Below are 26,598 nucleotides of genomic sequence, written 5' to 3' on the forward strand. Positions count from 1 at the left end.
GTAGGGCTGCAGTCTTTGGTGAAAATTCATGGGCACTCTATGGGTTTATTTTGGGCCCCAGGGCCCCTGTATTGTTCACTAAGTACAGTGAAAACCTGTTAAGGGTAAAGAATAAAAATTAATGTCAAAGCGAATAAAGGAACTGAAAAGGTCAAAACTTGTTCCTAGGGCCAAGGAATATGCCTGCCCAGGGTAAGAACCATGGAAATCAAAATTAAATAGAGAGCTTATGCCCATAAACTTTCAGAAGTAGCAAAATTGCTGCAATTCAGCTTTCCAATGGCTCTGCGTTACAGACACATAATATGCATAGGGATGTATTATGGCTATGTGTAGACATATGTATAAGCAAGAGACAAATTTCAGTTTTTTGTTCTTGTAATTCAAATCCTTGAATTATCTTTTGAATTATCTGGCCTGAAGGAAGTACATAGCAGGCTCTCTCAGAAGACCCGTGTCAACCTTGGATATATATACATGCCTCCTGGTAGCTGTATGCATATATATGTATACACACACACACACAAATAAAAATCATGGAAGTTGAAGTTATTAAATGCATTCCTCAGATGTCCAGGAGCCTTTTTACTTTTATGTGCAGGAGCCATATTATCCTTATGGATGAATGGTGTGTCTGTGTGTGTGTGTGCCTACCAGCAGGCATTAAAATTTTGGTATCTAATGAACACCCATTTTGTATTGGAAAATAAACATAACACTGATATAACAAAAATATGATTACATTTACTTAATCCCAACCTCAGTGTATCACAAATTAGTTTGGGTTGATTTTTTTTTTTGCTTAAGTATTTATTTGTTTATTTGGCTGGGCCAGGTCTTACTTGTGGCATGTGGGATCTTTTTCTTGCTGTACAGGGGATCTTAGTTCCCCAACTAGGGATCAAACTCAGGCCCCCTGCGTTGAGATCACAGAATCTCGCCACTGGACCACCAGGGAAGGCCCACAAATCAGTTTTAAAAGAGGGGTGATGCTATCATTTCACACGTCATTTATATGAAACACTAGGATTTAGGATGGTTCGAGGGTAGGGTAGGATACATCAATGTCTGACAAATTATTCCTAAATATTAAGGTCTAAAAATAGCTCATTTGGTAGAAAAAGGTCCAAAAAATTCTAAGAAAAGAAAAAAATGTTCTACAAAACTGCTGGTACAGATGTAGCCCTTGCAATCACCAGTAATCGATGGTCCATGAAGGCAACCACGGTCCATGAAACCTAGATTTGGGTTTCACCGGCCATACTGCCAGGCCCGCGTGATATCAACAGGGCGTCGACAGTCAGGGCGTTTCTCAGCAGGCCCCCACCTTCTCCCTGCCTGCACCTGGAGAAAACCATTCCATCAGCCCTGTTGCCTCTCTGGCTGGGCTTTCACACATCTTGGCTTTCCTTTCTTCCATAGTCATTACCTCGGCTTCCAAGTCTACTAATCAACCTGGCAATACAAACCTATTCTTCCCAGTGGGGCCCTCAGAGCATTTACCTTTCCCTGTTCCAAGTAAGAAGTCCCAGCCAAGCACCAGGGACTGGGTATTTGCCATCTGTAGATTCTACTGGTCAAAATCAGTTCTGGGTGGAAGACCCTGCATTGGCTCTGTGTCCCCCAGGAGGTTGGGGTGGGGGGGGATGAGTTGGAGGAGGACCATTCAGTGGCCAGCAGCTCTGCCTGTGACCTGATATGACCTCCAGCAACCATCACCTGCCCCTTGAGCATTGTAGAAGAAACCAAAATGGGTCTCAGGTGGTCATGGGAACAGCAAATGAGAAGGGAAGGAAAACCTCAGAATAACTTACTTCAGAAACAGCCAAGGCTCCCCCTTGAGGGGGAAGGTTGTGTGCCAGCAAGAAAGAGTCAAATTCACTCTGTAGCCTATTCTCAGGGTGTGTGTATATCTTGTGTGTGTGTGTGTGTGTGTGTGTGTGTACATACATACACATTATACTACAGCATATGTTTATAAGCCAGCAGCCCGCCAAAATAAATCAGGTGGAGGGGTGAAACAGGAGGGAAAATGAATACCTATTCTGGGCAATCATAAAGGTCCCTGTTCATTTGTAAATGTTTTAAGATGTCAGGTTGAAAGGTGCCAGGCTATTTGAATAAGTGAATTGGTCCACAGGTATTATGAATATGGCAGTAACAGTTATTATTAATCAAATAGCTGACTATTTTTTAAAGTCATGCAATAAGATCAGGAAAATACTTCTGGGGGTCAGCTTCCCATTTCAGTGACAGCCTGTATCAGGACATGTTGTGAAAACAGACCAATCATTTGTTTTAGAAAAAAAATAATATATTCAAAATCCATTCCTGCCTTTAATTCCTTCCAAATAAACAAAAGAGTATGTGTGAGTGGCTGCAGGAGAGTGTGCTTAGGTGTTGACATATTGAAACAGAGATGTTTTTCAGCGCAAAAAGCCACCAGAACATTTGCCAACCTGGTCACAGCTCTAAATGAGTGTTGAAATATTTCCTTTAACTTAAAGAACATGTAAACTGAGTTATTGAATGCATTCCCCAAGTTCCCAGGAGTCTTTTTGTTTTTATCTGCAGGAACCATATTATATGTAATGGATGGATCTTTTAAACACCCCGTCATGTGTGAGTTTATGTAAATTCGAGTTTTTCAAAGGTGCCTCTGCTAGACGCACACGTATTAGCCCCCCACCGCCCTGTGCGCTGGAACACCTGGGATCACGATGTAAGGTGTGATCAGAGGAAGCTCATATGGAAACAAAATTGAGCCTTTCTGTTTGCTAGTGGCATAGCTCTAACCATTTTCCCATCGGGACTATTCTGGGCAGAATGGCAGTTCATTTTAGCTTTTTACCCTGAAACTAACCCCATGATTCTCTGCACACCCTCACTCCTGAACAGATATATTTGACTACACCAGCTGCTCAAATGATGTGCCCCAGAGAGGCACAGATCAAAACATCAGCCATACCAGTTCTTTACTTTTCTCTACCATTTGAAAGGATGAAATAGACAATTCAGGCAAAGCACTGGTTAAGACGGAGATGCTGAGATACCCAGAGATTTAGAATTGTTTTCACCATTGCATCTTTTTCAGTTTTACTGTAGTATCATTGACATACAATACACTGTACGCTTTGATAGGTGTTGCCGTGTTTAATCATCTGTGACATCATCACCACGATCAAGGCACCAGTTCTGCTTGGGTCTCTTTATCACTCTTCACTTTCACCCTGTCCTGCATTCTCAACCCCATCCTAAACTTAGGACCTTGCTCTGGTAAGGAAGCCAGGTGATTTTTCCTGTTAGATTGTTTTGGACTGCTTTCTTCTTCTTGGTGTCATTTAGCTTATTCCTCTCTCTCTCATGTTTCCCATAAAGTAGAAGTTTTATTTAGAGGCTTGATGAATTCCTGTTCAGCATTTTTGGCTAAAAATAACATATGTATTTCATGAGGCATCATGTCAAAGACACAATATCTGATTGATCCAAATGTTTCTGTTTTACTTTCCTAACACTCGCTTTTGTCTTTTTTTTTTTTTTTGCTTTGCTTTTAATGATGTATTTTCTTCCTTAAAATTTAACATGTAAGAAAATCTAGGTTAGGGTTAAAATAACTCGTAGTTGAGTTACAGAAAATGGAGTTTTAATGTTGCATCTATTGTAAAATATGTCTGTGCATGAGTGCTGTCACTTCAGTTGTGTCCAACTCTTTGAGACGCTGTGGACTGTAGCTCACGAGGCTCCTCTGTTCATGGGATTCTCCAGGCAAGAATGCTGGATTGAGTTGCCATTTTCTCCTGCAGGGGATCCTCCTGACCCAGGGATTGAACCTGCATCACCTGTGTCTTTTACATTGCAGGAGGCTTCTTTACCACTGAGCCACCAGCGAAGCCCCATGAAATATGTTTATTCCTCCCTTATTTACTCCTCACTGTGAAGAGAGGCAGCTTAGTAATGGTTTGGCAGCAAGAGGTGTGGATTGGAATCATGGCTCTCCCATTGAAAGCAGTGTGGCCTTAGACAATTAGTTTATTTTCCTCCACACCTTTGTTTCCTCACCTGCAAAATGGAGATGAAAATGCCAGCTCCAAATACATGAAAGGTACTTTATAGAAAGCGAAAGAAATAATGTTGATGTCTTATGAAGAATAACATTCTAATCACAGGTTTTATTATGCTGATGTTTCTTTGAGATAAGGAGAAATCCTCACTAATAAATCACATAGGTGGAGAAACTGAGACACACAGAGAGAAAATGACTTTACAAAGCCAAGTAAACATCATCTTCTTGGTTTCCACCATGATGGTGGATCCTGGTCTGAAATTGGTGGTACCTCATAAGAGCCAGGACCCAAAGACATAGAGGGATAATAGCCTACAGCCTATTGTGTGCTATCATTCTCAAAATGCAATTAACTGGGTGATGTATTTTCTCCGTGTGCATGCTAAGTCCACTTCAGTCACATCTGACTCTTTGAGACCCTATGGACTGCAGTTCTGCAGGTTCCTCTGTCCATGGGATTCTCCAGGCAAGAATACTGGAGTGTGTTGCCATGCCCTTCTCCAGAGGATCTCCCTGACCCAGGGATTGAACCAGCATCTCTTATGTCTCCTGCACTGGCAAGCAGCCACCTGAAGTGAAATGAAAGTTGCTCAGTCATGTCCGACTCTTTGTGACCCCATGGACTATACAGTCCATGGAATTCTCTAGGCCAGAATACTGGAGTGGGTAGCCGTTTCCTTCTCCAGGGGATCTTACCAACGCAGGGATCAAACCCATATCTCCTGCATTGCAGGCAGATCTTTACCAGCTGAGCCACCAGGCAGGAGACCCATCTGGGAAGCTCCTGACTTTCTCCACACTTGCTGCCTAACTGCCATAACTATGTCAGCTCTTCCAGGACATCTTCACTCGTCCTCACAATATAATTTTCTGTCTCTCTCCACCCTAGACAATTTTACCTAAACTCCCCTCACATTTTTCACAGTATTATAGCTACTTAAGACTACATGCCTCTTGCAAGCAAAGACTGAATCATCTACATGCCTTAAACACAGCATATGCTCAACATACTTGTTGATCTAAATTAAACTTTCAACAAGAGTAATAACATCGTTACTGATTGGTCAGCCCCATTGTGACCATTAGACAAAACAAGTCACTTATCCCAAACCTAAATTTTGATTAAAAATTGAAAGACATTAATATACATTGTTATAGTTTAGCCCTTAGACTTAATGAGTGCCATATTTAAACTTGAGGAATAAAGTTGAAACTGCCTTTATAATCTGTCATTATTCTAAGGGCTAGATGAGCTTAACCTTTAGTTGCCTTCATTTATTAACAAGATAAAATATTTTAGTATATTCCAGAAAAAAGCAGACTAGCTCAGCTGGTTTTATTTGACAGCTGTAAGGTAATGATGACAATAACAATGTGTGGTCTGAGGAAAGAAATCTGCTAAGATTATTCTCTGAGGATGTTAGAATATACATTTACACAATGTTAATAAAGTACTTTGATGGGTCATATCCTTTGTTGTTGTTATTCAGTCACGAAGTCATGTCCGACTTTTTGCAAACCCATGGACTGCAGCATGCCAGGCTCCTCTGTCCTCCAGTGTCTTGGAGGTGTTTGCTCAGATTCGTGTACATTGAGTCAGTGATGCTATCTAACTGTCTTATCCTCTACATCCTCAAAATTAAATAGAAGCCAAGTAAGTACCATTTATACAGAGTCCAGATGAGTCCTGTGGCTAGTAGACAAGGTCCCTGGGTGCAACCTTTTCTACTGGGTCATAGAATGTGTGCTGTTCAAGGGTCCTGGCATAAAGCACATGAATTATATGGTGACAGTGGAAACCAGCTGCTCCTTTTGGAAGCTTAGAAGCAGTTCTGACTGTTAGGACTGGGCTATAGGACAAACCCACTGGAGAAGGGATAGGTTACCCACTCCAGTATTCTTGGGCTTCCCTTGTAGCTCACCTGGTAAAGAATCTGCCTGCAATGCAGGAGATCTGGGTTCGATTCCTGGGTTGGGAAGATCCCCTGGAGAAGGGAAAGGCTACCCACTCCAGTATTCTGGCCTGGAGAATTCCACGGACTGTAAAGTCCATGGGGTTACAAAGAGTTGGACACAACTGACTTTCACTTTCACAGGACAAAGAGAAACTTAGTGTTTCTCAAAGTTTCTCCAAGGCCATTAATAGCAGAATGACTTGTACTTCTTGAGAATCTAAATCCTGGAGGCCCTAACATAAAATACTGAATCAGTATCTCTGGAGTGGGACCTGCCTAGGAATTAGAGTTTCTAAACACATTTTACTGAATGGTTGTTACACAGTATGAAGTTGAGACCTGCCAAGAGTATGTCCAATGGATGTAAAAAGAGGTGATGCCCACTACTCCACCCAACCCTGGTTTCTTCCTTTCAAGCTCAATCTTTGCTTGGAAGCTGTCTGGCATTTGGTGCTTTATTTGGCCCAAATGAGGCTGACTCCTCTGGCTTTGGAAGAATCCTAACTGCTATCTGCTAAACAATGAAATTGGTTGCCACTGGGTCAATTTGATTGAGTTGTTCAGTTGGCCAGAACAAGCCACTGATCAATGAGATTGGCCTGATTCTATAGGGCCATATGAACAATGGAATCAGATGAAGCCAAGTAATGCAATTACTGGGAATTGACTTGTGACAGTCGATCTGGGTGACTTTTAAGAGGCAGTCACTTTAAAAGATGATCCAGTAAGTTTCTGTCTTCGGTCTCTGCGTGTCCCTCTGTCTGAGCAGACCACTGATGGAGGTCTGTACCAACATTCTGCTTCTTTGGCATGTTTTTACTATTCTACTCAGCTAGTGGCCAGCCAGCTTTATAATCTTTTTCCCTTTGTGGTCTACAACTATATTATTTTAGGGAGATACTCATGTTCCCCACAGCTAGCAAAATTTTTTCCAAGCTCAATTTTTTCCCAAGGTCAGTAAATTATATTCAATACCTTAAAAAATTAAATGAACATTTTAAATTATTTTACTTTGTTGTGACCATATTACATTTCTATTTTCAGGCTATAACTGACTTTGTCAGACGTTAGGTACTTACAACTGCTAAAGAAGTTTAATGATCCGATCACCAGGAGTCATGAGCTTTCTTTGGTCTTTCTGTGTGACAGTGATCTTTCTATGTGACAGCATTGCATCTGTCGTGTAGGCTGGCAAAGACTGCAAAAAGGTTAGAAACTGGGGCTGAATGGATCTCTGGGTGCAAGGGACTGACTGTTGATGGGTTTGAATCTGCCTTCTTATCAAGCGGTTTAGAATTATTTACCTAGGCATGCATTAGTCCCAGAACGGGGAGAGGTGCTGAAAAGGAGAGAGAAATCCCAGTTCCTGTCCTTAAAGGAAGTTACAATTCACTGTTATGATCTTATGTGGCTGTACAGTGTAACTGAGATTTTAAAGTCATTTCATCTAACCTACGCAGATGGGGTTCTTTCTACTACAATGAAGTCAAAAGATAAATCACATAGTCCATTCCAAGAGACACATGTAAGTGGTGGGACAGAATTTTCAAGACTCCAGAAACAACTAAGACAAATTAAGAGCCATATTCTGTCACATGACCATGAAATTGTGATCCTTGAACAACTAAGTGACTGATTTCTTCACAAAAAAAATAGATAATAATCCTTGAGTAATTAATTGATGCTTTTAAACTGTGGTGTTGAGGAAGACTCTTGAGAGTCCCTTGGAGTGCTAGGAGACTCAACCAGTCCATTCTGAAGGAGATCAGCCCTGGGATTTCTTTGGAAGGAATGATGCTAAAGCTGAAATTCCAGTACTTTGGCCACCTCATGTGAAAAGCTGACTCACTGGAAAACCTCTGATGCTGGGAGGGATCGGGGGCAGGAGGAGAAGGGGACAACAGAAGATGAGATGGCTGGATGGCATCACCAACTCAGTGGACGTGAGTTTGAGTGAACTCCGGGACTTGGTGATGGACGGGGAAGCCTGGCGTGCTGCGATTCATGGGATCGCAAAGAGTCAGACACGACTGAGAGACTGAACTGAACTGAACTGACTGAATTAGACTAAGGACAGAATGACTATCTTTTCTATAGCTGAATACCTTAGTTGATACACTGGACCGTGTGTGTGCATGTGTGTGTGTGTGTGTGTGTTTATAGCAATGTGCTCCATGGAGATATTTTTACTCTTTTCAAAACAATGAAATATTTTAAACACAAAGCAGTATATAAAACATATAAATACAACTTAAAGAGTAATTATATGTTACTGCTGTTACTGCTGCTAAGTCGCTTCAGTTGTGTCCGACTCTGTGCAACCCCATAGACAGCAGCCCACGAGGCTCCCCCGTCCCTGGGATCCTCCAGGCAACAACACTGGAGTGGGTTGCCATTTCTTTCTCCAGTGCATGAGAGTGAAAAGTGAAAGTGAATTTGCTCAGTTGTGTCCGACTCTTACCGACCCCATGGACTGCAGCCTACCAGGCTGCTCGGCCCATGGGATTTTCCAGGCAGGAGTACTGGAGTGGGTTGCCATTGCCTTCTCTGAATTATATGTTAATATCCATTTAACTGCCATCAGATCTAGAAATACGACATTGCTAGCATTCTAGAAACTACATGTCATGCCCAGCCCCCCAGTGCAGGTAACCACCAGCATGAGTTCTTTGTGATACATATGCATATGAATGTGTATATAAATTTTTTTTAAAACATATGTATACTACAGTTTTCAGGGGCTCCCAAGACTACCTTCATTTCTGATACCAGGTACAAATTAGAGGGTTCCTAAAACCATCCTCAGGTTCGATAATTTGCTGGAAGGAGTCATCAGTTCAGTTCAGTTCAGTTCAGTCGCTCAGTCGTGTCCAACTCTTTGCAAACCCATGAACTGCAAAACGCCAGGCCTCCCTGTACATCACCAACTCCTGGAGTTCACCCAAACTCATGTCCATCAAGTCAGTGATGCCATCCAGCCATCTCATCCTCTGTCGTCCCCTTCTCCTCCTGCCCCCAATCCCTCCCAGCATCAGAGTCTTTTCCAATGAGTCAACTCTTCACATGAGGTGGCCAAAGTACTGGAGTTTCAGCTTTAGCATCATTCCTTCTAAAGAACACCCAGGACTGATCTCCTTTAGAATGGACTGGTTGGATCTCCTTGCAGTCCAAGGGACTCTCAAGAGTCTTCTCCAACACCACAGTTTAAAAGCATCAATACTTCGGCGCTCAGCTTTCTTCACAGTCCAACTCTCATATCCATACATGACCACTGGAAAAACCATAGCCTTGACTAGACGGACCTTTGTTGGCAAAGTAATGTCTCTGCTTTTGAATATGCTATCTAGGTTGGTCATAACTTTCCTTCCAAGGAGTAAGCGTCTTTTAATTTCATGGCTGCAATCACCATCTGCAGTGATTTTGGAGCCATAGAACTTAACAAAACTGTTACACTCACAGTGGTGGCTTATCACAGTGAAAAGGTGGAGATTAAAATCAGCTAAGGGCAGAGGACATGGGGCATGGTCCAAGAGGGTTCTCAGGACAGGGTTTTTAGCAGTCTTCTCCCAGTGGTGTTTGGACAGTGCTTACTTCTGCCGAAATGTGTAGTAATACATGCACACTATTGCCAACCATGAAAACCCATTAAAGCCTTAGAGTCCAGAGGTTTTTCTTTTTTTCCCATTATTTATTTATTTATTTATTTTAATTGGAGGCTAATTACTTTACAATATTGTATTGGTTTTGCTATACAATGACATGAATCAGCCATGGGTGTACATGTGTTCCCCATCCTGAACCCCCTCCCATCTCCCTCCCCATCCCATCCCTCTGGGTCATCCCAGTGCACCAGGCCTGAGCACCCTGTCTCATGCATCGAACCTGCACTGGCGATCTGCTTCACATATGACAATATACATGTTTCAATGCTATTCTCTCAAATCATCCCACCCTTGCCTTCTCCCACAGAGTTCTAAAGACTGTTCTATACATCTGTGTCTCTTTAGCTGTCTCACTTATAGGGTTATCATTACCATCTTTCTAAATTCCATATATATGTGTTAGTATACTGTATTGGTATTTTCCTTTCTGGCTTATTCCACTCTGTATAATAGGCTTCAGTTTCATCCACCTCATTAGAACTGATTCAAATGTATTATTTTTAATGGCTGAGTAATATTCTATTGTGTATATGTACCATGGCTTTCTTATCCATTCGTCTGCTGATGGACACCTAGATTGCTTCCATGTCCTGGCTATTATAAACAGTGCTGCGATGAACACTGGGGTATATGTGTCTCTTTCAATTCTGGTTTCCTCGGTGTGCATGCCCAGCAGTGGGATTGCTGGGTCGTATGGCAGTTCTATTTCCAGTTTTTTAAGGGATCTCCACACTGTTCTCCATAGTAGCTGTACTAGTTTGCATTCCCACCAACAGTGTAAGAGGGTTCCCTTTTCTCCATACCCTCTCCAGCATTTATTGTTTGTAGACTTTTGGATAGCAGCCATTCTGACCGGCATGAGATTGTACCTCACTGTGGTTTTGATTTGCATTTCTCTGATAATGAATAATGTTGAGCATCTTTTCATGTGTCTGTTAACCATATGTATGTCTTCTTTGGAGAAATGTCTGTTTAGTTCTTTGGCCCGTGTTTTGATTGGGTTGTTTATTTTTCTGGAATTGAGCTGCAGGAGTTGCTTGTATATTTTTGAGATTAATTCTTTGTCAGTTGCTTCATTTGCTATTATTTTCTCCCATTCTGAAGGCTGTCTTTTCACCTTGCTTATAGTTTCCTTCATTGTATAAAAGCTTTTAAGTTTAATTAGGTCCCATTTGTTTATTTTTGCTTTTATTTCCATTACTCTGGGAGGTGAGTCATAGAGGATCCTGCTATGATTTATGTCAGAGAGTGTTTTGCCTATGTTTTCCTCTAGGATTTTTATAGTTTCTGGTCTTATATTTAGATCTTTAATCCATTTTGGTTTATTTTTGTGTATGGTGTTAGAAAGTGTTCTAGTTTCATTCTTTTACAAGTGGTTGACCAGTTTTCCCAGCACCACTTGTTAAAGAGATTGTCTTTTCTCCATTGTATGTTCTTGCCTCCTTTGTCAAAGATAAGGTGTCCATAGGTGCATGGATTTATCTCTGGGCTTTCTATTTTGTTCCATTGATCTGTATTTCTGTCTTTGTGCCAGTACCATACTTTCTTGCTGACTGTAGCTTTGTAATATACCCTGAAGTCAGGCAGGTTGATTCCTCCAGTTCCATTCTTCTTTCTCAAGATTGCTTTGGTTATTCGAGGTTTTTTGTATTTCCATACAAATTGTGAAATTATTTGTTCTAGTTCTGTGAAAAATACCGTTGGTAGCTTGATAGTGATTGCACCGAATCTATAGGTTGCTTTGGGTAGTATACTCATTTTCACTATATTGATTCTTTCAATCCATTAACATGGTATATTTCTCCATCTATTTGTGTCCTCTTTGATTTCTTTCACCAGTGTTTTATAGTTTTCTATATATAGGTCTTTTGTTTCTTTAGGTAGATATATTCCTAAGTATTTTATTCTTTTCATTGCAATGGTGAATGGAATTGTTTCCTTAATTTCTCTTTCTGTTTTCTCATTGTTAGTGTATAGGAATGCAAGGGGTTTCTGTGTGTTAATTTTATATCCTTCAACTTTAATATATTGATTAGCTCTAGTAATTTTGTGGTGGAGTCTTTTCTATGTAGAAAACCCTATGTGGAGGGTTTTCCATGTAGAGGATCATGTCATCTGCAAACAGTGAGAGTTTTACTTCTTCTTTGCCAATTTTGGATTCCTTTTATTTCTTTTTCTGCTCTGATCACTGTGGCCAAAACTTCCAAAACTATGTTGAATAGTAGTGGTGAGAGTGGGCACCCTTGTCTTGTTCCTGATTTTAGGGGAAATGTTTTCAATTTTCCACCATTGAGGATAATGTTTGCTATGGGTTTGTCATATATAGCTTTTATTATGTTGAGGTATGAGAAACGCTGGACTGGAAGAAACACAAGCTGGAATCAAGATTGCCAGGAGAAATATCAATAACCTCAGATATGCAGATGACACCACCCTTATGGCAGAAAGTGAAGAGGAACTAAAAAACCTCTTGATGAAAGTGAAAGTGGAGAGTGAAAAAGTTGGCTTAAAGCTCAACATTCAGAAAAAGAAGATCATGGCATCTGGTCCCATCACTTCATGGGAAATAGATGGGGAAGAGTGGAAACAGTGTCAGACTTAATTTTGGGGGGCTCCAAAATCACTGCAGATGGTGACTGCAGCCATGAAATTAAAAGATGCTTACTCCTTGGAAGGAAAGTTATGACCAACCTAGATGGCATATTCAAAAGCAGAGACATTACTATGCCAACAAAGGTCCATCTAGTCAAGGCTATGGTTTTTCCAGTGGTCATGTATGGATGTGAGAGTTGGACTGTGAAGAAGGCTGAGTGCTGAAGAATTGATGCTTTTGAACTGTGGTGTTGGAGAAGACTCTTGAGAGTCCCTTGGACTGCAAGGAGATCCAACCAGTCCATTCTGAAGGAGATCAGCCCTGGGATTTCTTTGAAGAGAATGATGCTGAAGCTGAAACTCCAGTACTTTGGCCACCTCATGCGAAGTGTTGACTCATTGGAAAAGACTCTGATGCTGGGAGGGATTGGGGGCAGGAGGAGAAGGGGATGACAGAGGAGGAGATGGCTGGATGGCATCACTGACTCGCTGGACGTGAGTCTGAGTGAACTCCAGGAGTTGGTGATGGACAGGGAGGCCTGGCGTGCTGCGATTCATAGGGTCGCAAAGAGTCGGACACGACTGAGCGACTGAACGGAACTGAACTGATGTTCCTTCTATTCCTGCTTTCTGGAGGGTTTTTATCATAAATGGATGTTGAATTTTGTTGAAGGCTTTCTCTGCATCTATTGAGATAATCATATGGTTTTTATCTTTCAATTTGTTAATGTGGTGTATTACATTGATTGATTTGAAGATATTGAAGAATCCTTGCATCCCTGGGATAAAACCCACTTGGTCATGATGTATGATCTTTTTCATATGTTGTTGGATTCTGTTTGCTAGAATTTTGTTAAGGATTTTGCATCTATGTTCATCAGTGATATTGGCCTGTAGTTTTCTATTTTTGTGACATCTTTGTCTGGTTTTGGTATTAGGGTGATGGTGGCCTGATAGAATGAGTTTGGAAGTTTACCTTCCTCTGAAATTTTCTGGAAGAGTTTGAGTAGGATAGGTGTTAGCTCTTCTCTAAATTTTTGGTAGAGTTGAGCTGTGAAACCATCTGGTCCTGCACTTTTGTTTGCTGGAAGATTTCTGATTACAGTTTCAATTTCTGTGCTTGTGATGGGTCTGTTAAGATTTTCTATTTCTCCGTGGTTCAGTTTTGGAAAGTTATACTTTTCTTAGAATTTGTCCATTTCTTCCACGATGTCCATTTTATTGGCCTATAGTTGCTGATAGTAGTCTCTTATGATCCTTTGTATTTCTGTGTTGTCTGTTGTGATTTCTCCATTTTCATTTCTAATTTTGTTGATTTGATTCTTCTTCCTGTGTTTCTTGAAAAGTCTGGCTAATGGTTTGTCAATTTTATTTATCTTCTCAAAGAACCAACTTTTAGTTTTGTTGATTTTTGCTATGGTCTTTTTTGTTTCTTTTACATTTATTTCTGGCCTAATTTTTAAGATTTCTTTCCTTCTAACTAACCCTGGGGTTCTTCATTTCTTCCTTTTCTGGTTGCTTTAGGTATTGAGTTAGGTTATTTATTTGACTTTTTTATTTCTTGAGGTAAGCCTGTATTGCTATGAACCTTTCCCTTAGCACTGCTTGGAGTCCAGAAGTTTAACCAGGACTCAGTCACATCAGAAAGTTGGTCATCTGCTAGGCTGATCTTTGTCTTCAGCCCCTCCAGAGATTAAGTTTCAAGATCCAAACTCCCCGTGGGCTATAAATCACATTGGCAGCATAAATTATTTTGTACAAACCAAGGCCCCCAGGTTAACAACAACACTCTTATGAGGTAGGGTATCCCAAGAGCTGAGGGCAAGGGCCAGAAGTCTCTTGGGAAAGGTTAACCCTTTACTGCACATTTCCTTTCATTAAAAATACAGTTTGGTTATGTCTATTTTTGAACCTCATAGAAATGCTTCATATAAATCATTGTATGTATATACTTATATGATATGTTTCATTTCCTTTAAGAGTTGTTTTTTTAATTTATTCCATATTGGGTTAACATTCTAGATATTCTTATCAAATATTAAGGAGAGTCTTGAAATCTTATTATTGATAAGTAACTAGAGGCCAGCAATGAAGCCAGCCTAGAACTCGCCACGCAAACAGCTAAGGACTCCATGTGTTTATAAATTCTCCCCATACAGTCTTCATCCTAGAGGACCCCAGAATGAAATGCAGTCACTTTTGTTTCAATTGTCTGAAAAGGTCTCACTTGCCCACCTGTAATGATGAGTTTCAGTTATTAGGATCTCATCATATCACCTCCCACCTGTGTCCCCAACAAAGATGGAATCAATCACAGGCTAAGAGATCAATACATTTTTTCCTAAAGAGCCAGGTAGTAAATATTTTACTGTTTTCAGGCTATATCCTCTTTGTTCCAACTACTTACCTCTTATAACTACTTACCTACTTACCTCCACATGGGTTATAGCATGAAAGCAGCCATGGACAACATGTACACAAATGCGTGTGGCTGTGTCCCAATAAAACTGCATTTATGAACACCAAAATTTGAATTGTATATTATTTTTACATACTATGAGATACTATTCTTTTTCATTTTTTTCAATACCTTACAAAGGTAATAATCATTCTTAGCTCATATAAAACAGGTAGCAGGCTGGTTTCTGCCCTTTGGACCACAGCTTGCCAACCACTGGGTAGGCTAATCCATTGATTCAGAGGTTCTAGAATTGGATTCAGGTTTTCCATTTATATATTTATATTCCTCGTTGCTCCCGGTTCATCAATCTTATACTCTTGACAAGCATGAAAATGAATGTAACTCATCTAAAACATTTTAGAACCCAGTTTTTATTGCTTGGTCAAAAAATGAAAATGTTACATGTGGTAAATGGATTTCAGTAAGCATCAGAGCAGAACAACTGGCTAATGTTCTAGGTTTTACAACCTAAATAAAACAGACCAAGCAGATTCCTATAATAATTCTGTGACATTAAGTCCGTAGTTAGAATTTCTATGGCAAAGGAAGGGCATTGATTCTCTTTCTTCCCCACAATTCAATCAACATGGATAAAATAGAGGGTAGTCATTAGGTACCAAAATCCCTAAGATAGTATAGACAACCCTTATAAAACCTTACAGCACAGCTGTAGCAACAGTCAGAAATCAGTTACTCAGCACCAACATTCTATTCTGATGAAGACTGAACAAGTTCCCCACAATTAAATCTTTCTCCTGCTGTCACTTTAGGTCAATGAGCAAATTGCAAGAGCAAATAACAGAAAATTCATATCATTTGCTTAATTACTATGCATTGCTTTCATTCCATCTTTATTTAACCAAAAAAATGAGCACATTTAAAAAATTAGCATAGAATATGTTTATCAAATTAAAGGACTGAACGTAATTACTTGTATTATTTTCATCTTTAGATCTGCAGAGCTTGAGACAGAGTGATCCCACCACACAGGTAAGAGATTGCATCTTTTGTAGACCGAAGATGGACAGTTTAAAGATACCTATTAAAAAGGTAGTGATGGCGGTTAACTCATGTGAATTCAGTTTTCTGCTTTTTGACGTATAAACACTTCTGTTGTTTCTCTTTGCATTTTTCTCTTTTGGATTGTGTTTACTGTTGAGTCTGCTCCATTTCCTCTTTGGATCACATTAACATCAAAGTTTTCCTGTTGTTGGATATTGACATCCCAGTATGACTATTTGATTTCAAATTCCTATACTTCTATTGCTTTTGGTTTCTTGCAAGGTGTTTTATTTTGTTTATCCAAAACATTGGCTTTTGAAAAAATATTTTGAATACGGTTATTGTAAGAATATAGAGAAAATTAGGTCCAAATATAGTTTTAACGTTGGAAGCAGCCAGCTATATGATAATGCCATCCTTTCTGCATTGACAAAATGGCACACCACACCCAATGAATCTCATTGTCACATTATGCTTGTTCAGATCACTCAGCAAGAATTTGTAGAAAGGGATATTACTTAACTTTTTCTTTTCTGTGATTTTATCAAAATAACAGTATTCAAATTAAAAAGGATACTTAATTCTCCTTCTTAAATAATCTAACACAGGATCACCTCCCTACTGTAGTGTTTCCATATCCATATCTTGTGCACATTTATGCACTGCCCATTTTTTAAGACAGTTCAGAAGATGCACAGAAACTAATCAGCCATCCTCAATTCGTCCCCACAGAAAGGCTATTCAGAAGAACCCTTTTCCTTCTTCTCTTAGGTTTTCAAATATCATTGCAACTGAATATTGATAAACTCTGAAACATTGTACCTGATAAATGATTTCTATTAATAGCAATTTCATCCATTAGAGCTTTTTAATTTGTTTTGGCTTTGTTGATTTTCATGCTCTAGTCTTTCATTTTTTCAATACATTCCATTTTTCTGTTTCTTTTCAAACTTTTAATCCAATTACCAGCCCTGTAAACAAGCATTTGCTGCTTCCCCAGTAGATGCACTGAACTGTGAGGGGAAGTGATTTCTGATTACAGACAGGCTAATTTTCAAGGGACAAGAGGAACAAAACACAGTGAACTGAATACAAGAATAATGGATAATACCTTGTTAGGGGACACATGGCACAGACTTAGAGCGCAGATGGAAAAGCGAAAACTTAACTTAATCCTAAAATGTGTATGCATTGCATGGATAGTAGTTGTGATCTGGGTCACATGCCATCGCTTGGTTATGAGAGGGAAGTTATTCACACACTTTATTGCTCAGGAGTGTTCAGTAACATCAGGATTAGCTTCTCTAATTGAGAGGGTGACAAAAAGCAATTTAGATCCTGTAAAGCCCTAGAGTTTTGTCAGTGGGGCCAAAAGCAAAGGCTCTTAGGCTGGAACATCTCCACAATTTCTAGATTTTTTATTTCTTATCCCTCTCCTTTCTTGGTTCCCTCTCTCATGTATTTCCTGAACCTTGAGGTATAATTAATAACATCTTGGGAGTTATCTATGTTATAGCCTTCACATATCACCTGACGGTCATGTCTGGGGATCAAGAGAACACCACTGATGACGGTGAATTGTGTTTGTTTTAATATGAGGCAAGAGTTGGGAAACGCAAGGAGTCAGATGACTATCAAAAAGTCCCTAAAATCATGGGGGTCACACTACTAAATGTCTTGATCCTCCAACAGTGTGAAGTCTGATCATGATTATTACCTATTTAAAGCAGAAGCAAGACAAAGTGACCTTGAAACTAGATGCCACTGTTTTCTGGCCATAAATCTTACCCAGCATCTGAGGGGCAGGGTGTAAAGGGTAGGAATGGCAAGTCCTTTGCATTGGCAGAGGGTTCAGTAGAATAAAGTTGAAAAATCGCAACTAATGAGTACTTCGTCATACTAGGCCGCCTTCCAACGTAAGAATAGAACATCCTGTTTTGAAGATCCTAAACCGAAGAACAAGGTTTATAGGCAACAGAGTTTTTAAGAAAACCAGCAGGCACATAATAGTCACAGCACTGGAAGCTACCACAACGAGTCTTTCACCGCCGTGAGCTAAGATTCCTCCAAAATAATGAATTATCTTTGGTCACAGCAAAGCTCATAAAGGCAGGAGGCTAAATACTAAAGACCACCAGAGACCAAAATATCAATTTTTCAGAGAGAAGAAGAGCTTGATAGGGCTGTCAGAGTAAGTTAAATGTAGTGATGGGAAAGCGGTAAACTCCATGAATTTTCTCTGTAAATTTTCTCCGAGCATCTTGTAGGTTTGATGAGCTTCTGGGAATCAGAAGTCCAGAGGTAGACAGATCAGCTTGAACTTTGGCCCTACCTTCCGATGGTCTCGTGAAGCGTAGTCTGACTCTACGTAGTAGCACAGTTCAACATATTTCTCTCTGTTCTTTGGGCAAACATTAAATCATGAAACCTTGCATAGCACTTAAGAGACATTTAGCTGCCAAATGATGAGTAAAATGGGTGATTTAGACACTAAAATCCAAAGCTTGATGTCATTTTTATCATCTCATTTCATTATGTACTATAAAATACAGAGCTATAACTTATAATGACAATGACAATCATAAACCATATATTCTGTAGATTCACTTCTAACACTCACAGAATGCATTTTAGACAGAGTATAGTCCGTATACAACTAATAAATAGGGCATTTGACTTTAGCTTCAAAGGTTTTATATAATGTCTCAGAGGCCATGACCCCAAAAAATCAGATGTTCATTTGAATCCTGACTTAATGTAAGGCTGACTTTATAACTATCGATAAAGAAGACTTTTAGAAACAGTCTGTTTCCTAATAGACCAAGAGCACTTGTAAGAGCTAGATAAAGAGAATAAACACAAATAAGACTTTAGTCAATACAATCTGACATTTAGAAGGTGAACGATCTAGTTTGGCTTTCTACATTGATCAAATTCACTAGATACTAGATACTGAAGAGTAAAAGAAGAGTCAGAGGAAAGAGCCCAGTTCAGAATGGAAATGGCAGGATAAGGAGTGAAGTGCCTTCTCTGGCTTTTTTCACCCACAATTGTCACAGGAGTCATTGTAAACCACAGCTGGGTCATCAGGACCCTGGACCATTATGTGACAGGGAATTTTATTTACATTTCCTCTGTCAACATAGTAACCATATTGCAAGAAGTTGGACTACATTGTTGGCAAATAGTATTTGATTCTTTCAATTTGTTGATAAGATTGGAGGGGTGCTGTTTCACTTTGCCTTGTTGTTGTTGCTATTCATTCAGTCACTAAGTCACGTCCAACTCTTTGCCACCCCATGGGCTGCAGCACGCCAGGCTTCCCTGCCCTTCACTATCTCTCAGAGTTTGCTCAAATTCATGTCCATTGATTCGGTGAGGCCATCCAATCATCTCATTTTCTGTTGCCCCTTCCTTCTCCTGCCCTCAATCTTTTCCAGCATCAGGGTCTTTTCCAATGAGTTGTCTCTCCACATAAGGTGACCGAAGAATTGGAGCCTTAGCTTCAGCATCAGTCCTTTGCATGGCCCTCTGCTATTTGCAGATTAGTTGGCAAGGGGTTTGAAGTTGTTATATAAGTCTAAACCAGAGAACGTTAACAGGAAACTTAATTGCTAAAAAAAAAACCTTAATTTTCTGTGTATGTGTGTGTGTGTGTGTGTGTTATAACCTTCTGCTAACCTCATCCCTTCTCCAGTCAGGCAAGGCAAGAGTGTTAGTCACTCAGTCATGTCTGACTCTTTGCGACCCCATGGACTGTAGCCCACCAGGCTTCTCTGTCCATGGGATTCTCCAGACAAGAACACTGGAGTGGGTTGCCATTCCCTTCTCCAGAGGATCTCCCTGACCCAGGGATTGAACCCAGGTCTCCCACATTGCAGGCAGATTCTTTACTGTCTGAACAACCAGGGAAATCAGGGCTGGTCTGTTCTCCGATGACCGGTCCTGTGATGTGGCTTTCTCATCTTCCTTTATCTGGGGCTCTCAGTCTGCCCTGATTTCACATTCTTGATTAAAGCTCAAGTAATAGTTTTCTCCCCTAAATTCTTGAACTCTCATAATTGTATACTCTTTAAGGAACAGAGAACAGTCATCTCTCATCTATTTTGGTTCTGTTTTTCTAGATCTAATCTATGCCTGAGGAGCTCTGTTCCCTTCCTGTCTTCAACCATGAAAACACCCTGTGCTTAACCCCTGGGGGTTCCTCTTCCACATCCATATTTCACAAAAGAGTCTATTGTAAAAATCACTGCACAGGTTGGCATAGTTGCAGAGCATTGATGCTGTGGGACTGAGTGGTTTTTTAATGGATGTCCAGAGTCTGTGCCCAAAAGAACTTCCATAAAATTGCTAAAGGTTAACTTTCTTCCACCTCAGATTTGCTACTGAAATTAGCAGAGCTCATTTGAGAGATAAATTTGCTCTTTAAAAATTTATTTCCTCTGCATTCATTTTCTCCTCCTATAAATGGGAACCTGGGATCTCGTAAAACTGTATTAAAATTATCAAATACTATTGAACCAACCTAATGAAAATTTTAACCAAAAGTCATTGTAAATTAGGTATGTGCTATACTGAGAACACAAGCCCTTGTAAAGTAGATATTGTTCTTATGTAAACTCATGAATGGAGACCTTCTTGAATAAATTACTTCTTAATAACATCAGAGAGTCATTGGCTGGGTAAATACCTCCCCGGGGCATTCACTGAGATCCTTGAATTTAAATGTTCAATAGAACTTCATATTTGTCACCTTTACTAATTAGTTTTTCTTTATGAAATCACTATTAGCATGAAAAAGTTAAATTTTGTGTATAATTTCTAAAATTAATGCTCCTTGAAAGACCTCAAGGGCTTGAAATTTGTCTTGCTGGAATGCAACATTTACATAATTTCTATTGCCCCAACATTTACACTCCCCAACTTCACTGTCAATTTGCTACCTGGAGCAGGAGGGAAAACATAATCTGAACAGCCAGAAAGTCTGGAAACTTCTGCTCAGAAGAGTGATGGACAGCAAAGAACTGAGTAGCAAAATCATATTCTAACTTGTGATTCAGGCATCAGCAATCTTGACAGTGGTTTTTTTCTAGGCCACACATTTCCAACAAATCCTACTGTGGCTACCACATTGGTCACACTCAGGCATGAGCTACTGAAATGTTAAATGATTCCCCGAATGATAAGAATTTGCTCTGTTATTTGTCTCTGCGGAGTTTTTATTTGGGGATTCAAGATTTTACGTGCATTCTCATTTCAACTTTGCAGCAGATGCTGCAGGTATTCTCTTATTAAGATAAGAACTGCAGGTCCTGTAACTTCAGCGTGGAATTGTTGAGATACCACACCCTACAGCACTCTTTAACAGGGAAGGTGCCACCCTTGCTTGTAAACAAACCTGAAGCTGCCTTTCCGCATACAGAGTAGCACAGCAAAACCATGAGGCCTAGAGAGGCCACTCCCATGACATATTCAGGAAGAAAGAGGCAAATAGACTACGACCATTGTTTTCTTGTGCAGTCCAGATCCTGCCCAGGCTCCTCCTGTCTGTGGCCTACTACATCCCCAAATTTACAGATGATTTCTTGCCACTAAGCCAATAGGCTATTTGTTGCAGGAAAATGCATAGAACACCCTGAGTGCCACACAGGGAGTTCAGTGCATTGCTTCCCAACCATGGCACCCCTACAAGACTTACAGCATTTTGCTTCTGCCCAGATTGAATCAAAACCATAAGACTAATTCATGATGATACAATTGGTTGTAAGAAAATGAATGGTACCCTTTCTGAGTGCCATAATTTTATACCACCTTTGCAATATATCCAGTCAAAAAAGTGTCTTTAACAAAGTCAAAATGTGAAAAGTTAAAAAGAGTACTTGCATAAACTTCATATTACTGTGAAATATTTTCTAACATATAGGCTAAAGATATTAACAAAAGTTACTCAAGGAGGGTTTTATGTCAATGAATTTGCTAAAATACACATAAACGCTGTGAGTTAAGTTTTATTTGGGGGCAAAATGAGGACTCTAGTCTAGGAGACAGCATCTCAGGTAGCTCTGAAAAACTGTTTCAAAGAGGTGAGGGGTGGAGAGAAGTTCAGAATAAATGTGATTTTGATGAACAGGAAGTACATACAGTCAAGCACATATATATATATATACATTTTTTTGCAGAGGTTTCTGTTACTCTCATGAAGGTTACTGTTAGTCACGAGGGGCAGACATCACCAGGAAGGAATTTAGTGCCTTTCTAGATATGAGGAGATGCAAGAATTGGGATCATAAATTCATCTCCTGAAAATATCAATCTGAAGACCTGTTCTACCAGTTTTTCCCAGAGTACAGAGTCCCCCTCATTCCTGATTTCCACCCTGAACTCTTTTCAGGGTGATGAAGATCTATAGCTGCAACAGCTCTTGATTTAATCCTTGTGGAGGTAGATAGCAAGTGTCAATCTGTAGGTGACACATGCAAATCACCAAGACACAAGGCAGCCTTGCCAAGACCCCAGATTAGCAAAAAACTGAGCATGTACACCAGCCTCCACAAAGAAAACCCACATTCAGCCAAAGATTTTAAACAGAAGTGAAAGCTGCTTCCACATTATGCTACAGAGTCATTGAAATACATATATTCTAACAAAATTATATATATATATAACATTTTTTCTGCTGAATTTCACATCAAATCAAATATATTTGAAATCAAATATGAAGTCCCACCAAAAATAGTTCCCAGGTTAATTCATTCAACAAGTACAAGTTGAGAACAGTCTAAGCACCAGACAGATTCCATGGGCAAGAATCCTAGAAGACAAGATTGAGAGTGAGGGGCCAGGAGTGACCAGCTCTGTGCAGCGGGAGGTGTAATATGCACACACAGAAAGCTCTTCGGTTGTCCCTTTCTGTGTCATTTCCCCAAGTCCTAATTCCTCTCTTCTCCCAAGACCCTTCAGGATCATAGAGAGTTCCTCCATGCTAACACGTGCTCTGACCTCACATGGAGTGTCAGAACTTGGAAACTTTTTTTCTGTTTTGACTTGTTCATTACAGTGTCTGAGTGGCAGGTGTCATCTTCTAGGGTACAAAGTACACTTATGTCTGTAAATCCCCTTGCAGAGGTGAGGTTTGAGTTATAAAAAATCAGTATGTTTCCTGCCTATCAATTTTGTATGATAAAGATTATCTATATATCTTATTTAGTAAGAGTTATCCATATCTATGAGCTTCCCCAATGACTCAACAGTAAAAAAATCTACCTGCAATGAAGGAGACACAGGAGACAAGGGCTCTATCCCTGGGTTGGGAAGATCCCCTGGAGGAGGAAATGGCAACCACTCCAGTATTCTTGCCTGGGAAATCCCATGGACAGAGGAGCCTGGTGGGCTACAGTCCAAAGAGTATCAAGGAGTCGGACACAACTAAGCCACTGAGCACCGTACAATACATCCATGTCTATGCTAAAGCAGCACACTGCGTATAAAGTACTGACTTGCCAAAATAAAGGTAGAAAACAAAGTCGAGGATGCCCACCTATTCCCATCCAGCATCCATACATTCCTGACATTCTGAGTGGCAACCATGCAGGCCTCAAAGAGAGAACACCTGTGTGCAGGCTCCAGCTCAGCCTCTGTCGAACTCTGTATCCTTGGAGAAGTTTTCTTTTGTTTCAGCTTCCTTTTCAGAAAAATGGAGAATCACAGCTATTCCTATCTTTCAGTGTGATTTTATGGGTTAGATAATAAAATATATTGAAGATGCTTGGTATCATGACTGGAACATGTCATCAGGACATCCTGACTCAGAACAAGATGAAGGAAATAACGGTCCACCTGGAGAAGGCATCCAGACTCAGCAAGTTGAGTTTGGGGGAACACTGAGTGTGCCACAGTGAAAGTGGAGGCCACTCAGCTGTGTCTAGCTCCTTGTGACCCTCTGAACTATACAGTCCATGGAATTCTCCAGGCCAGAATACTGAAGTGGGTAGCCTTTCCCTTCTCCAGGAGATCTTTCCAGCCCAGGGATTGAACCCAGATCTCCCGCATTGCAGGCAGATTCTTTACCAGCTGAGCCAGAGTCGGACACGACTGAAGCAGCTTAGCAGCAGCAGCAGCAGCACAAGGGAAGCCCAAGAATACTGGAGTGGGTAACCTATCCCTTCTCCAGGGAGATCTTCCCAACCCAGGAATTAAACTGGGGTCTCCTGCATTGCAGGCAGATTCTTTACCAACTGAGCTATGAGGGAAGCCCGAGTGTAATTCCCAGGCCCTGTCCTTGGTGTTCCCACCCTGTTATTTAGGACGCTCAAGCTTGACACATGAACATTCCAAATTACTGGGCGGAAACACCAAGGACGGGGCCTGGGAATTACTGACACGGTAGTGGCTTTTTGGAGGATATTACCAATGTGATAGAGGTGTGGAGAATTAGTGACAAAGTAGCAAAGCAGCTCTTGGATGACAGCTGTCCATTGCAAATAAGGAGGACCATGGAAAACCCATCTCATTAAGAGTGCTGCCAGGTACCACTTAGGGCAAGGTGTGAGAATAAGGAGTTATATACAAGCCAGCTCTGTAGGCATCTGCAGAGAGTTGGCATGGCAACCCCAAGCCCTGACATCATACCAGACATTTCATTTCATAGATCCTAGGAACTCATCTGATGGGACAGTCAGTTTATGATTGAATATTCACTTTAACTGGAAAATGTCTCCAAGAGGATCTTAAGCTCTTGGAATTGATTTGTGGAGCTCAGAGTGGTAGAACAGCTCAAGGATACCCCTTGACACAATGCATGTTAACTGACTTCTCTGCTGTAACATGGCAATAATAATACCTCCGTCTCTCAGGGTGTGGGGAGGATTGAATAAGAAAGACAAAACATTGGAAATTGCTAAGCAAAGTCTTGGATGCAAAGTAAATGATAAACACTTGTAACTTTCCTTTCTTTGTTCCTCCTAATTCCTTCTACTTTAAAAAGGAGGAATTCTACCTTTTCTCCAAATTACTTGTCCTTTAGTTTTCAGGCTTACCCATCCAAACTGTGGAGAAGTCTTCTCGGTACACTGCAGGTCTGGGGCTCTGATCCAAGAACATGGTTGTCAGCAAAACCATTTTGGGCTTGACTGCTTCCTGACTTCAGTTTTATTCTCTCTCACTTTACGGAAAAGTCTGCAATGAAAGATTTCTCATAGCAGCCGTCTATTTATTTTCATGAGCAAACAGCAAAAGATTGTGCAAAAATTAAAGAGCTTGTTTTCACACACGGAAGGAAGAATTGTCTGGAGTCATTCTTTTCAACACCACCCACATAGAGTTTTAAGCATCTTAATCATCACTCCGGATTATAAAATTCCATAATGAGTTCTGTCTTTGCAGCGAGCTTACAGGGTGGCTTTAGGTAATTATGTATAATATGCTGCTTTGCTGTTGTTCAGTAGCTTAGTCGTATCTGACTTTTCGACCCCGTGGACTACAGGTCGCCAGCCTTCCTTGTCCTTCACTATATCCCAGAGTTTAGTCAAACTCATATCCATTGAGTCAGTGCAGTGATGCCATCCAAATATCTCATCCACTGTTGTCTCCTTCTCTTTTTGCCCTCAATCTTTCCCAGCATCAGAGTCTTTTCCAATGAGTCGGCTCTTCACATCAAATGGTAAAAATATTGGAGCTTCATAAGTCCTCCCAATGAATAATCAGAGTTGATTTCCTTTAGGATTGACTGGTTTGATCTCCTTGATGTCCAAGGGACTCTCAGGAGTCTTCTCCAGCACCACAGTTCAAAAGCATAAATTCTTCTGCATTCAACCTTCTTTATGGTCCAACTCTCACATCCATACATGACTACTGGAAAAATTATAGCTTTGACTAGACTGACCTTTGTTGGCAAAGTGATGTCTCTGCTTTTGAATACACTGTCTAGGTTGGTCATAACTTTTCTTCTGAGGAGGAAGTGTCTTTTAATTTCATGGCTGCAGTCACCATCCACAGTGATTTTGGAGCCCAAGAAAATAAAGTCTGTCACTGTTTCCATTGTTTCCCCATCTATTTGCCACGAAGTGATGGGACCAGGTGCCATGATCTTAGCTTTTTGAATGTTGAGTTTTAAGCCAGGTTTTTCACTCTCCTCTTTTACCTTCAAGAGGTTATTTAGTTCTTCTTTGCTTTCTGCCATTAAGGTGGTGTCATCTGCGTATCTGAGGTTTTTGATATTTCTCCTGGCAATCTTGATTCCAGCTTGTGATTTATCAAGCCCAGCATTTCACATGATATACTATGCATATAAGTTAAATAAGGAGGGTGACAATATACAGACTTGATATACTCCTTTCCCAATTGGTTAATTGACTTATATGACATATATAATATCTATTATGTTTATATAGTATATAATTGCATTCTAATAAATTAGTATATATGTTATGATAATATATATCTACCACACAGTATATAACATATAGTATATACATTATTTTGTTATTGTTTAGTCTCTAAGTCATGTCCGACTCTTTTGTGACCCCCTGGACTGTAGCCGGCCAGGTTCTTATGTCCATGGGATTTCTCAGGAAAGAATACTGGGGTGGGTTGCCCATTTCCTTCTCCAGGGGATCTTCCCAACCCAAGGATCAAACCTGTGTCTCCTGCTTGGCAGGCAGAATCTTCACCACTGAGCCACTTGGGAACCCATATACATTATATGTTAGGATATTTTATGCACTATTATATATCTACCACACATTATATGTAGATATCTACTACATACTATAGTAGATACTTACTATTATATTATATATATGTGTATATATATATATATATATATTAATTTCTTCACAATAAAAGCCTTACTTTCCTCACAGAGAT

General features: G+C 40.2%; 1 protein-coding gene across 1 annotated transcript in view; it reads left to right on the plus strand.

Annotated features, from left to right (window-relative positions):
• The window catches only part of CELF2 (CUGBP Elav-like family member 2), an 884,302-nt gene that overhangs the window by 197,451 nt on the left and 660,253 nt on the right, over nucleotides 1-26,598 (plus strand). The window contains exon 2 of the mRNA XM_027560192.1: nucleotides 15,686-15,723. The gene's annotated coding sequence lies outside the window, so the exon portion shown is untranslated. The remainder of the gene's footprint in view (nucleotides 1-15,685; nucleotides 15,724-26,598) is intronic.

The sequence above is a fragment of the Bos indicus x Bos taurus genome, chromosome 13 (genome assembly GCF_003369695.1).
Source record: "Bos indicus x Bos taurus breed Angus x Brahman F1 hybrid chromosome 13, Bos_hybrid_MaternalHap_v2.0, whole genome shotgun sequence".
NCBI lineage: Eukaryota > Metazoa > Chordata > Mammalia > Artiodactyla > Bovidae > Bos > Bos indicus x Bos taurus.